Below are 14,286 nucleotides of genomic sequence, written 5' to 3'. Positions count from 1 at the left end.
CTGGGTTTAACAAAGGACTCTCAAGTTTTGCTGAAATATCCACAATCTGTTGGAAGCAGCGATGATTGTCAGGTGTTAATGGCATCTTTTGAAGCACTGAGGCAGCTTCATAAGATTGAATGTAATGGTCTACTTAAGCACTCTTATGGCCTTACTTTGAAGTCACTTTATCCATCTTCACTTGAGGAAGAGAGTGTGAGCCCCGTTTTGCAGGTATTCAATGAATATACAGCTGAAGCCATTTCAACTATAGGGGACCAGAAAAACTTATTACATTCCCAGCAAACTGCAGAATTTATTAAAGTTATACTTACATGGTGGAAAATTGTAAATGTTAAGATGGTTCACAAAGGTGTTCGACTAAATGATCCTTTCCAGTACCCTCTGTCTTTAAGTAAAAATGATGAAAAATTGGTTTTTCTGCAAAAGTTTATTGTGTGGCTCGATAGGTGGAAGGACTTAGGCCTGAAAAATAATACCCTTTCAAAGGAAACCCATATAGCTCTGACATACACAACCTATGGTTTGATTGAGATGGCAAGGTGGTGTACTAAAGAGCTTGGTTTCACTTATTTTTTGCCTAGAAAAATTCAAACTGATTCTCTGGAAGCAAGGTTTAGCAGTTATGATCAATGGCTCTGGTTTGCAGGAGAGCTTCTGTAAAGTTTGGAAGCTCTGGTTCGCAGGAGAGCTTCTGTAAAGTTTGGAAGGTAGGAGATGAGGTACTGGCAGAAGTAAAGCTGTGAGTACCGGGCGTGAGTCGTGCTTCGGTAGCTCAGTTGGTAGAGCACTTGCCCGAGAAAGGCAAAGGTCCCGAGTCCGAGTCTCGGTCGGGCACACAGTTTTAATCTGCCAGGAAGTTTCATATCAGCGCACACTCCGCTGCAGAGTGAAAATCTCATTCTGGAAACATCCCCCAGGCTGTGGCTAAGCCATGTCTCCGCAATATCCTTTCTTTCAGGAGTGCTAGTTCTGCAAGGTTCGCAGGAGAGCTTCTGTAAAGCTTGGAAGGTAGGAGATGAGGTACTGGCAGAAGTAAAGCTGTGAGTACCGGGCGTGAGTCGTGCTTCGGTAGCTCAGTTGGTAGAGCACTTGCCCGCGAAAGGCAAAGGTCCCGAGTTCGAGTCTCGGTCGGGCACACAGTTTTAATCTGCCAGGAAGTTTCATATCAGCGCACACTCCGCTGCAGAGTGAAAATCTCATTCTGGAAACATCCCCCAGGCTGTGGCTAAGCCATGTCTCCGCAATATCCTTTCTTTCAGGAGTGCTAGTTCTGCAAGGTTCGCAGGAGAGCTTCTGTAAAGCTTGGAAGGTAGGAGATGAGGTACTGGCAGAAGTAAAGCTGTGAGTACCGGGCGTGAGTCGTGCTTCGGTAGCTCAGTTGGTAGAGCACTTGCCCGCGAAAGGCAAAGGTCCCGAGTTCGAGTCTCGGTCGGGCACACAGTTTTAATCTGCCAGGAAGTTTCATATCAGCATACACTCTGCTGCAGAGTGAAAATCTCATTCTGGAAACATCCCCCAGGCTGTGGCTAAGCCATGTCTCCGCAATATCCTTTCTTTCAGGAGTGCTAGTTCTGCAAGGTTTGCAGGAGAGCTTCTGTAAAGTTTGGAAGGTAGGAGACAAGGTACTGGCAGAAGTAAAGCTGTGAGTACCGGGCGTGAGTCGTGCTTCGGTAGCTCAGTTGGTAGAGCACTTGCCCGCAAAAGGCAAAGGTCCCGAGTTCGAGTCTCGGTCGGGCACACAGTTTTAATCTGCCGGGAAGTTTCTTTAACATCATAGTTTAATTAAAAATTTGGACAGGGGTGGTCTGTTATTCCCTCAGCCTGATGCTGTGAATGTTGTTATGAGGAGTGTTTTTTAAGTAAGTACCGTTTTGAAATTTAAAAAAAGACGTGCTAAGATACTCAATAATTTTATTTTTACATGAAAGCCTGTACCTTAATCTACTTTTCTACATAATTTCCGTCAATATTGAGGCACTTGTTATAATGTTGTACCAGTTTTTGAATACCCTCCTCATAGAAGTCTGCCATCTGACTTGTTAACCACTGCATCACCACTGTTTTGACTTCGTCTTCGTCTTGAAGATGCTGCCGCCCAGGTGTTTCTTCAAGTGCAGGAACAGATGACAGTCACTGGGCACAAGATCGAGGCTGTATGGAGGATGATCTAGAGTTTCCCATTGAAAATATGTGATGAGATCTTTGGTTTGATTCACCACATGCAGCCGGGCATTGTCTTGCAGCACAACGATGCCCTTGCTCAACTTGCCACGTCCTTTGTTCTGAATTGAATGGTGCAGATTGTGCAGTGTCTTACAGTAAGCTGCTGCATTGATTGTCTCATTATGAGGCAGAAATTCCACAAGCAATACTCCTTTTCTGTCCCAAAAAACTGTGCACATGATTTTCCGGGCAGAAATTGTTTGCTTAAACTTCACTTTTCTGGGTGAATCTGAATGCCACCATTTCATGGACTGTCGCTTTGACTGTGGTGTGATGTAGTCCACCCATGTTTCATTGCCCATAACAATTTTGCTTAAGAAATAATCACTGTCATTGTGGTACCGCTCAAGGAAAGTCAATGCACTGTCTAGATGTTTGGTTTTGTGCATATCTGTCAACATTTTCGGTACCCAGCGTGTGCACAATTTTTGGTAATTCAAGTGCTCAGTCACAATGCCATACAAAACAGTACAACAAACATCAGGAAAGTCATCTCGCAAGGAGGAAATCGTAAAGCGTCTGTTTTCTCTCACCTTATTGTCTGTCCACTTCCCGCACCAAACTTTCATGAATGACTGAAGGACGCCCACTCCGTTGTTCATCATGCATATTTGTGCGGCCATCTTTAAATGCTCTCACCCACTTCCTTACCATTCCATCACTCATAATGTTTTCTCCATAAACTGCACAGATCTCATGATGAATATCAATTGCTTTTAGGCATTTAGTACTAAGAAATCTTATAAAAGACCGTACTTCACAGTCGGCAGGACTCAGAATGTAAACAAGGAAGAATCAGACTGTAATGGCGTCAGTGCATAGGCAACAGATGTAGGTACCCAGTGTGCATGCGCAAAACACCGACCGCACCACTGCGGCCACGCTGTGGCAAAACGGTACTTACTTAAAAAACATGCCTCGTATTTACAATTACATTACTGTTTAGAAATTAATATCTGTTCCTAATTAAAAGAAATTTTTGTCATCCAGCAGTCAAAGAATGCTTGTTCAAAATGTAACTGTAAATGCTGTTCGGCAGTAATGGTCATTCAGCAGGAAAATACTGAAGTGTGAAGATGGTATTTGTTTTTCTGACATGTGGTGATCTTGCAGCTCTTGAAGAATGCAATTGTAATGAAATCCAGACCATTAGCTGCTTACAGGCATTGATAAATATCAACAGGGACAGTTGAAAATGTGTGCCCTGACTGGGACTCGAACCCGGGATCTCTTGCTTACATGGAAGATGCTGTATTTAACTGGGCCATCGAGGACACAGAGGATAGTGTGACTCAATGGACTTATCTCTGGCATTCTGCCCGTGAGATCCACATTTCCAACTTACTGTGCACACAATACAGTTGTAGTGCCCCTGCCCACTACACTCATTACTCGCAGCAGTCAAGCTGCTGATTCCCGTAAGAGTTTGAGCAATGTGAGTGCATCCAGACTGAAGAAGATATCATTGGCTGTTAAGCCTAATCTATGTGAAGATGGTATCTGTTCTTTCGGATATGTCCAGCAGATTGACCGCTGCAAATAATGAGTATAGTGGGCAGGGGCACTACAAATGTAGTGTGTGGACAGTAAGTTGGAAATGTGGGTCTCATGGAGAGCACGCCAGAGATAAGTCCCTGCAGTCGCATTATCCTCTGTGTCCTCGATGGCTCAGTCGAATAGAGCTTCTGCCATGTAAGCAGGAGATCCCAGGTACGAGTCCAGGTCAGGGGACACATTTTTAACTATCCCCATTGATATTTAGCAATGCCTGTAGGCAGCTAATGGTCTGGATTTCATTGTAATTTCATTCTTCGAGAGCTACAAAATCACCAATGGTATCTGTTCTTTTGCACATGTCCAAAACAACAGACACCATCTTCATATAGATAAGGACTACTGGCCAATGATCTCTTCTTCAGTGCAGATGCTTTCACATTGCTCAAACTGTTATGGGAATCGGTAGATTGACTGCCACGAGGTAGTGGCCAGGGGCACTACAAATGTAGTGTGTGGACAAAAAGTTGGAAATTTGGGTCTCATGGGGAGCATGCCAGAGGTAAGTCCCTGCAGTTGCACTATCCTCTGTGTCCTCAATGTCTCAGTTGGATAGAGCATCTGTCATGTAAGCAGGAGATCCTGGGTTTGAGTCCCGGTTGGGGCACACATTTTCAACTATCCCTGTTGATATTTATCAATGCCTGTAGGAAGCTAATGGTCTGGTTTTCATTGTAATTTCATAAATACTGAAGTTTTTAGTCAAAGCATCTACCAATGCATTATCAAACAATTACATTAAAAAAAGAATGACACCTTTACTGCTTCTTTTAAGAAATGGAAGCTTAGCACATTTTAATTTACGTGCGGTTTACACTGTAGGACATTTATCAGATGCCACAGAAAATTTCTATTAACTGTCACACATTCAGTTAAACCGTATTTCACTCAGTGAAAGCAGAGGAAAGTTCTATGTTCCATATTGGTGTAGTAATCCAACGGAATGCGCACTAATAGTCATTTATTCCATATAACCTGTAGTTTTTGGATAGTTTGCTACCAACAGTTTCAAATGTCACTGAGACCTGGCACCAAGGAAGGCAGGATTGGGTTGCGATTGTGGACGGGACCGTAATCAATTACTGTTGGTTAGTTTATTTTTCAATCATGTACACTTTATTTGGAAACAACAACAACAAATAAAGGGTGACAATAAATTAATAAGTGCCCCATGGCTGAAAGCCTTAATGGCAACAACTTCAAACTATTTCTAGCCTGAAAGCCCCAATAGTGATAATTTAAAACTGTTTCATGGCTGAATGCCTGAATAGCAATCTTTTATGAACCAGTTAACTTCTTCAACTTGCAATTACAGTTATTAAAATATTTTTCAAAGAACAATCATTTAAACCTCACTGCTAGAATACAATTGTCTAATTAAAATTTTAAGACAAGTAGCACTCACAGCTGAAGGCCTTAATGACAACAGATTCAAACTACTTCTTGGCTGAAGGCTCCAATAGTAATAATTTAAAACTGTTTCACAGCTGAAGGCCTGACTAGCAATCCTTTTAAGAATCAGTTAAACATCTTCATACTTGAAATTACAGTCAATAAAATATTTTTTTAAACAATCATCAAATCTGGTCAAACCAAGGGGAAGGGGGGGCGCATATGCTGCTACAAGGATCAACCTGGGAATGTTCCTCAAAACTTTGCAGGCGATGAGACAGGCAGCCAAGAGTTGCATTGACTTCACGAGATGGTAACTTGGACTAGTGGCAGTTGAAACGCATGACCAATAATCATTTGCCAAATCTACTTAATGTGCGATGACAGTGCAACAATGGAATAACACACCCAAGCCAGAAATGGCAGTGAGCACTAAGTCTTCAGACACCAGTGTTTAGAGCATCCAGAAGCAGAAAGGAACCCCTACTACCAGAGTAGTAAAAAAAAAAAAGAAACCTGGCCCGCAAATCAAGAAAGCTGTCAAACTATACGCCCTACTGGGCAGCAGCAGCAAGGTGAGGAAAAGTACACTCACAAAATTGTGGAGGTTTCACTACTTGAATTAAGGCCCAGTTAACTTAAACTTCCTGGTTCTGGTTGACAACAAGGTTGTACCCTTTGCGACTACAGTCCTTCCATCTGACAGTGCATGCATGCCACCATTGGTCCCAGCATGTTGTTGCGCTGTGCAGACCTGGCTGCTGGTCCGTCCCCAACCAAACTGCTGATTCAATGACATGGAAACACCACAACATCATCCCAAAGATAGTACCAGCATTACTAGATATCGATAACCGCTGCTGCTGCCATTAGCGGACAGACAACGCTTGCAAACGGAGTGACGCCAATGAACACAAGCACAAAAGCAAAAGCCAACAACTGTAACTAGACCAACTAAATGATGCCAACCTAGCAACAGCACCAACGCAAGCCACAGCACGGCTCAATCACATAGTCATAACTGTTTCCATGCAGGCTATTCAGATGAAGTAAATTCTTTGTCCAGCACTACTGGCTAGTTTCAACTTCACCATTGTCAAATGTTATCAGATTGTGTAGACATCGATCTGTGTACTTGATATTGGCCTAAGGTTGAAACTTGGCCAGTTTTTCCTAGTGAAGTCTTTATGTCTTCCAGCTATTCTGTGCAGAAATATTTGTTTCTTCCATCAATTTGTTGAGCCCATGGTGCCAAACAAGTAGGAATCTGTTAAAGTAATCCTGTATTAAACCTCATGTAGTTCATTATAACTATGTATGTAATGCAGACATATAAAACTTACAGCAGCATATTACAGTACTATATAAGGAAAGCCAAAAGAAGGATTGTTCCCATTTTCCTGAATCAGAATGGCACCAGGGTGTTTCCTAATGTAGTTACTTCTCACAACAGCTTTGCCTATATTATTTTACTGAGACACAGTTACATTCTAGTAGTTGCTTATTCCACTCCCAGTTTGGAATAGCTTAATATCACACACGGTAGTTGGCCTCCCTATCCAAATTTGCATCTCATCCAGACTGTGGCCCTTAATTTGTTACTAATCTTATTATTTTTTTCAAACTTTAGTCATAAAACCCCTTGGCAGCATGAGGTTGTGTGCCTTACTTGGAGGGCACATGGGTTTAATCCAATTTCATAACATTACACACTTTGGCACTGAGTGAAAAGTTTGTTCTTGAACTTTCATATTAGTGTAAAGTTCATGACTCTCTTAGGTTTAAGAGAATCTTTTTTATTAGAATGCAGAGTGAAAGTAGTTTCTGCTACTACCTACGTAATCATGTGTTACAGAATATTAATTTGGATCAGTCCCTTCACAGCATTAAAATACAAATTAGGTGTTCCATACACTCAGTTTAATTGAAACAGTTTATTCTATGATTTATGCAGCAGGAATAAAGTGAAAGAGTGCTACGATTTCTTTTCTTAAGGTGGTGTTTATATAATAATCAAGGTAAAGTTCTTCCCATCTATTTACATAGGGTGTGTTCTTGCAAACATCAAGGAGTGTTATGCAGCAATATAACACTCCTTACTGTTTGCAAGAATACTTGAATGTTATATCGTACACCATTCAGTTTAATTTGTAAAATTATTACAGTTTTGATGTACATGGTACATCTTTAGTTAATCCCACAAATAGTTTTTTTCACAAAATACGATAGGACCTATATCAAATGTGTACAATAAATCAATCATTCTGTGTAATTCCACTGAATATAGAAAATGCTTGCTGCCTTTTAAGATGGAAATTGTGACAATTCTCGTTTCATAATGGAACCAGATTGTGCCCTGGATTTTGTAACAGCTTTTTCAAAAAGTACGTGTAGATATGTCTGACTTAAATAAATTATTGTTCATAACTTCTGGTATTTTATACATCCTACATTAACATAAACTATTAATAATTATATTATTTTAAGCATGCTGAGGACTACAATTCTCATGTTACAGTAATTTGTCTACATATTACAAAGAATTAAACTTGTTTTAGTCACCAGCAGTGATTTCTGATCTATCCCTGAAGTTACTAAAGTGCAAATCGGTGGATTCTTGACATGAGTGTATTGCAGTGGTTCAGAATTATCTGAGTATGTATTACAGTAACAGACATATTATGTAAACTGTCATAGGGCTAACAATCTAAATGACATGTAAACATATATTTGAAAAGTGAGGTCCAGGTGCTCAGATAACTCAGATAAGTTGTAGTAGTAAGTCACGTAAACAAATCTTAAGGCTTACATACCAATTTATACACAAAGCATATTGTCAGTAAATGATACACTAGGAATACATAGTAAGTTCACACAGATATGCCTAAAATTAAACACAGTTCATGAACTATTACACACTCTCAAAATATTCATATGAAGAATAGAAGGAGCTATCCAAAAGATAATTTCAGCTGTTTTTTTTTTTTTATTAACTCAGATCTGCAAGGAGTGATAATACATGAACTGGAAGAGAGCTGTATACTTTTTTACTTGAATAACATACTCCTTTCTGAACAATGCTGCAATTTTTTTTAATATCTCTGTGAAGATCATGTTTGCTTCTTGTATCATGATCATGAGTCAACCTTTATTTTGTAAATCAGCTGATTCTTGTTTGCAAAGCGCATTAGTGACAAAATGTACACGCATGGCATGGTGAGATTCCCAACCTGTTTAAATAAGTTTCAGTAAGTGCATCTAGATTTAACTCTACTCTTAATTCAGATGGCCCTCTTTTGTTACAAAAAGGTTTCATTTGCCTGTGACTGTTTTCCCAAAACATAATGTCGTATGTAATAAGTGACTAGAAACATCCAAGGTATGCAGCTGTGCTTGTTTCCAAGCCACAAACAGGAATTTGGAATACTCTACTCAATACTACTTTGTCACTACACTTTATTTTAACATCAACCTGTTTTTGTGCACTAGTGAAACAGTATGACCTGAGTATTTTCATCAATGTATGACAAACCATATGAAGTGAATCAGTCTAGAGTTGGTTTGAACATAGTGACTGTGTCATCTGCAAACAGGGTGAAGTGAGCTTTTTGGCTTGTAGAGCATGGAAGCTCATTGATGAAGATTAAGAATAGTAGGGGACCAAGCTCAGTATCATTTTGTACTCCAGATTTTACTGTGTTCTAGTCAGAACAGGTAGTACCACTGCAGAATTATTCAACACCACCTCACGCTTCCTGTTACCTAGACGTGATTGGAGCCACATCCCTGCTTCACCCTTTAAGCCATAGTGCTCCACCTTCATAAGTAGTATTTTGTGATTTACAGTCAAATGCTTTAGATCATAAAAGATTCCATTTCATGAAGTTTTATCATCTATGGATTTGAGGAGTTGTTGAGAAGGTGGCCTGTTAAATTTAAATTCACTTTTGAAATCCAAACTGACTTTTATTGAAGACATTTTGTTCATTAAAATGTTGCATAGAGTTATTGTACATAAGCTTCTCCAGGTTTTAGAAAGACTTGTTAGTAATAAACAGGTGTATCACCTATTAGGTAACAGCATATTTGAGTCTATTAGGGACAGTACCTTGATTTAGGGACTCATTCAATATGTGATAGAGAATTTTAAGAATAAATTTACTGTAGGACTTAAGTACTTTCATATATTGTCCATACCAATCACATTTTTGTTTTTCATGTGCTTCCCTTTCAATCTCATATATAGTGAAATAGGGTACAGTCATCTGCTTAATTTTGTGCTGCACTGATATTTGTGGACGGTTCATGACACACTTCACAACCAATTTGATTAGTTTCTGTCAAAAATATGATGTTGGCCACTATATGACCGTCATCTACCATATTGCCATTATGGCAGAATTTGATACTGTCCTCTGAACTTTTGGCTTCCTCACTTTTTATCCTCTTCCAAATTCATTTTATTGTATGATCTGTTAATTTCAGAATTAATTTTTGGTCAGCTCTTTAGGTCGCAATAGTATGAATTGCAGTGTCCCTTGTCCTGAAGTTTAAAAAAATTCTTTGTATTGTATAGAGCATTCCCTTTGTTTTACAGGATAGCTTGATTCCCTTAGTGAGTCACTGTCTCCTGCAGTCACTTAGATTGACACTTAAAGGAACTCTTAGAAAATATAGCTTGAAACAATGCAACAAACTTATCTAGAAATATGTTAAATTTATTATTGATGTTTTAGCATGATACATTGTCCCATTCCAACTGCTGCAAGTGTTTGCTGATGGTTTGCAGATTATACATAGGTTCTAATGATAAAATTACTGTTGTTAGCACAGCTTACAGCATGCATTTTAAACAGTTGACCATCATGGTCAGGAAGACATCTAAAATTTCACTTACACATATGTTGCTAATTCTTTTATCTGCACAGTATTGTCAATCAGGCTTGTAAAGTTCTTTGCAACTCTTATGAGAAAGTCAACAACTGCACTCGGCTCATTACATGCTCAAAATCTGCTGTATTTTTCCAGGAAGAAAATGTACATTAGAAGAACTAAGCATGACTATTTTTGTTTCTGAGAAAAGGTGAGTTAAATGTGATTGCTTGCTTGGGGAGTGTACTCAGCTTTCCTGAGGGAGTTCTATAAACAGCTACCACATAAACAGACAGTGTAGTAACAAGGAATTAAATGCAACAATTCTCAAAATGTTAAGCAATAAAATTTTTATGTCCATAGGCTTAGATGCTAACTTTTATATACTAACTTGTACTAAACTTGCATATGTAAATCTGCAAAATGAAACAATATTTTATTTAGGATACTGAATGGAGATGAATTTAATATTACACAGTACTGCTTTAGAACTTTTCAAGTGAGTGCAAATAATAGTCATCTGATCCAGAAAGACTGAAGTTTTCCACAGTGTATTTTTCACAAATGTACCCTGTTTTATCATGTATATTGCAATATTATTTACACCCTGCACATCTAGTTTTCACTGGCTATTGATAAGTCTTAAGCAACTACATTACAGGTAAAAAAATTATAAACAACAACTTCTGCTATATCACCATAGATAAAGTTCCATACTTTAGCCATAAGGCAAAATACTCTTCTCTTTGGGTGGTATCATTTGCCAAAATCTTGTTTTGATATCTCAAACAGTTTGTGAGACATGAGAGGAGTTATGAATATCTTATTCCCATGCGCCAGTGATCGGAAGTGAACTTGCTGCAAATGCTTAATTTTTTCGAGATTGGAGGCAGATATTGATTGCATGTTTTAAGAAAATTTCAAAATCTCATCTGTATTTCAGAAGGTATAATATGCACCAAAAACAAATTCATAGCAACCCCTGTTTTTAATTGCAACTTTCTCGAATTTGATACTCATATGTGAAATATCACAATAGTTATGACTATTATCAAAATGAAGGGCACTTCAGCTTGAGGCTGGCTTATTAAGTTACAAGTATTTCAGAAATAAATTATTTTTTACACAACAGATTCTGTAAAACCATTTGACAATGATTTCAGGCTGTGTGTCTCGATTCTTTCAGCTCAGCGCCACACCAGCCCTGGTCTGCTTTTCATGACATCACAAGAGCATGCCGTGGCCTTACCTCTAGCACCATGAAGGTGGTTTTCGCTCCACCCACTCATCACTCAGCAGAGCCGTGCCAGAAGACTTCAGATGACAAAAATTTTGTTTTCCCCTAGGAGGTCTTCAAATCTGCCCATTTCATCTCTGTGCACCTGGCCCACATAACTGACATTAGAGTCTGGACATTCTAAGTTATAAACACTGATATGGAACACTGGTGGTTTTTTGGTATGATATCAATGTTACATTTCCTGTGTGAGATATGTAATCCTCCTATATTTGATGTCAGTAGATTTATTTAGAAAATTACTCTCATTCTTCATTCTTGATAAATCAATCAATCCATCTCTTTATTCATCCATTAACAATATACATTGTATGGATGTAGTCAATTACAATATAAAACTTCCTGGCAGATTAAAACTGTGTGCCCGACCGAGACTCGAACTCGGGACCTTTGCCTTTCGCGGGCAAGTGCTCTACCATCTGAGCTACCGAAGCACGACTCACACCCGGTACTCACAGCTTTACTTCTGCCAGTATCTCGTCTCCTACCTTCCAAACTTTACAGAAGCTCTTCTGGAAACATCCCCCAGGCTGTGGCTAAGCCATGTCTCCGCTATATCCTTTCTTTCAGGAGTGCTAGTTCTGCAAGGTTCGCAGAAGAGCTTCTGTAAAGTTTGGAAGGTAGGAGATGAGATACTGGCAGAAGTAAAGCTGTGAGTACCGGGCGTGAGTCGTGCTTCGGTAGCTCAGTTGGTAGAGCACTTGCCCGCAAAAGGCAAAGGTCCCGAGTTCGAGTCTCGGTCGGGCACACAGTTTTAATCTGCCAGGAAGTTTCATATCAGCGCACACTCCGCTGCAGAGTGAAAATCTCATTCTGGAATTACAATATAGTTCCTTATCTTTAATTTGTTTCAAAAACCTGGATAATAAATACAAATATTTTATATCAGTATATATAAATAATATTACTTTTCCATATTCAGATATTCTTCAATGCTATAAAACTATGTGTTAGTAAAAATTGTTTAAGATCTACCTTGAATTTATGAAATTCTTTAATTTTCTTTATTGTAGAAGGCAATGCACTGAAAAGTATTTTGGGCTGGTAGTTTACACTTTTTTGGTAGAGTGCTCCTTTGTGGGTGTTTCTGTGAAAATCATCCCTGTTACTTGTTTCATGGTTATGAACCTGATTATTTAATGTTGAAAATTTCTGGTGAGTTTTCAGAAAGCATACACATTCATAGATGTATGAGCTAGGAAGAGTCATTATTTTAAATTCTTTAAATATTTCCCTGCATGACACTCTGCAGGGAACCCCTTTCATTAGTCTAATAGCTCTCTTTTGAAGTTTGAAAGCTTGTTTTGCTGTACCTGTATTTCCCCAGAAGATCACTCCATATCTAAGCAAACTGTTCATGTAAGCATAAGAGGCACACAGCAATGATTCAGTGTTGCAACATTCCCTAAGCATTCTTAGCACATAGCAGCATGTACTTAATTTTTTACTCAAAACTTCTACATGTTTTTCCCATTTCAAGTGCTCATCCACCCATAAACTGAGGAATTTTGTGTATGGAGCTTCTGCAATAACATAGTTCCCTAACTGAGCTTTTTCTCTTCTTCTAGCTTTACTTTTAATATTACTGAAATTCATCAATACTGTTTTATCCTTATTTATGATCAAAGCATTATCACTCAACCATTTTCCTGTCTCATTTATTGTCCTAGAAACACTCTGCTGTAGATCATCCTCAATGTATCCTTTTATAAAAATGCTAGTGTCATCAGCAAACATCACATGCTGAGGTGGCTATACCAGTCAGATCCTCTTAAACATGTTGCAGCATTTGTCACAAGCTTAATCTTCTAGTGCACTGATGTGTGCTGAAAGAGAGCATCAATTGTCTTCCAAGCTACTTGAATGACTGAACTTTAAACCTTCTAAATTGGCACTTTCTCTTACAAAACATTGTCCCTCGATATACAACCTCGTGCACAGTCCATGTTACCATAATTTTTTAAAAACTGATGTTGCTTGTGCAAGATCAAGACAAGCCAATTTGACAGTAGTTTGTCATAGTGTCCATTATAACCATGGGCAGTTTTTCTTTTTCTCCTTGTCTTCTGAATACCTTCAAACCATGATGCCAAGGAGCAAGAAACCCCACACAGCAGGTGGAGATGGTCACTCACAGTCCTGCCTTGTAGAGGGATGGGTTTAAGGTATTCTCTCATCTGTGTATATTGTGATAATATTTTTCACAGTGTGATGTCCCAACACTTACTCATTACTAAACATCACAAACATCTTTTTTCATCAGGGAAGCTTGCAAGTGGGACATGTCCTTTTATAAAAAAAATGTCATGTGACACTTCAAGATCTGATTCATGATAAACGTTTCTTTTGTCAATGCTATTTTTTAAAAGTATAACAAAGATCATTAGTAATTGAAAATGAAACTATAATTTTATGCTTTTTGAAAACTGATGCCACTCACATACTAATTTTAGTGTAACATAGCAAACTAATGTATTTATTTCTACTGCCTTTTAATTTATTAGTCATAACAGGTGTACCTTCTCATTGATGTTTAATTTCACTTCCATTGTAAACAAGAATTGTTTGGACTGTTGTGCAACCAAATGTGAGTCCAATGCACTAACCATGGCGCCACCTCTCTCAGTAAGCACTCATGAAAAGCAGTGGAGCACACATAATACTAGGTACAGAAAGCTGGTTGAAGCCTGAAATTGAGAGCACTGAGATTTTGGGGAAAAATTAAGTGTATATCAAAAGGATAGGCAAATGTGAAATTGATGTGGTGAATTTGCCGCAGTAGGCAAAAAACTAAAATCCACAAAGCTAGAAATTGAAGCTTCATGTGATTATTTGGGCAAGACCCAGTATCATGTGTGGGCATAAAATTATGATTGGATCCTTCTATCACTCACCAGACTCGTCTCCTGATGTAACCAAAAACTTTAGGGAAAACCTCAGTTAAT

At 38.7% G+C, this 14,286-nt stretch overlaps 2 non-coding genes across 2 annotated transcripts; both read left to right on the top strand.

Moving 5' to 3' along the window:
* Positions 1-1,666: 1,666 nt before the first annotated feature.
* On the top strand, positions 1,667-1,741 carry Trnal-caa (transfer RNA leucine (anticodon CAA)). Its single transcript has one exon. It is a non-coding gene; the product is annotated as a tRNA-Leu (tRNA).
* A 10,273-nt stretch (positions 1,742-12,014) lies between these two features.
* On the top strand, positions 12,015-12,089 carry Trnal-caa (transfer RNA leucine (anticodon CAA)). The gene has a single exon. It is a non-coding gene; the product is annotated as a tRNA-Leu (tRNA).
* The last annotated feature ends 2,197 nt before the right edge of the window (positions 12,090-14,286 follow it).

This window comes from Schistocerca serialis, chromosome 4 (assembly GCF_023864345.2).
Source record: "Schistocerca serialis cubense isolate TAMUIC-IGC-003099 chromosome 4, iqSchSeri2.2, whole genome shotgun sequence".
In the NCBI taxonomy this organism is placed as follows: Eukaryota; Metazoa; Arthropoda; class Insecta; order Orthoptera; family Acrididae; genus Schistocerca; species Schistocerca serialis.
This window is presented reverse-complemented; position numbering and strand designations above follow the sequence as displayed.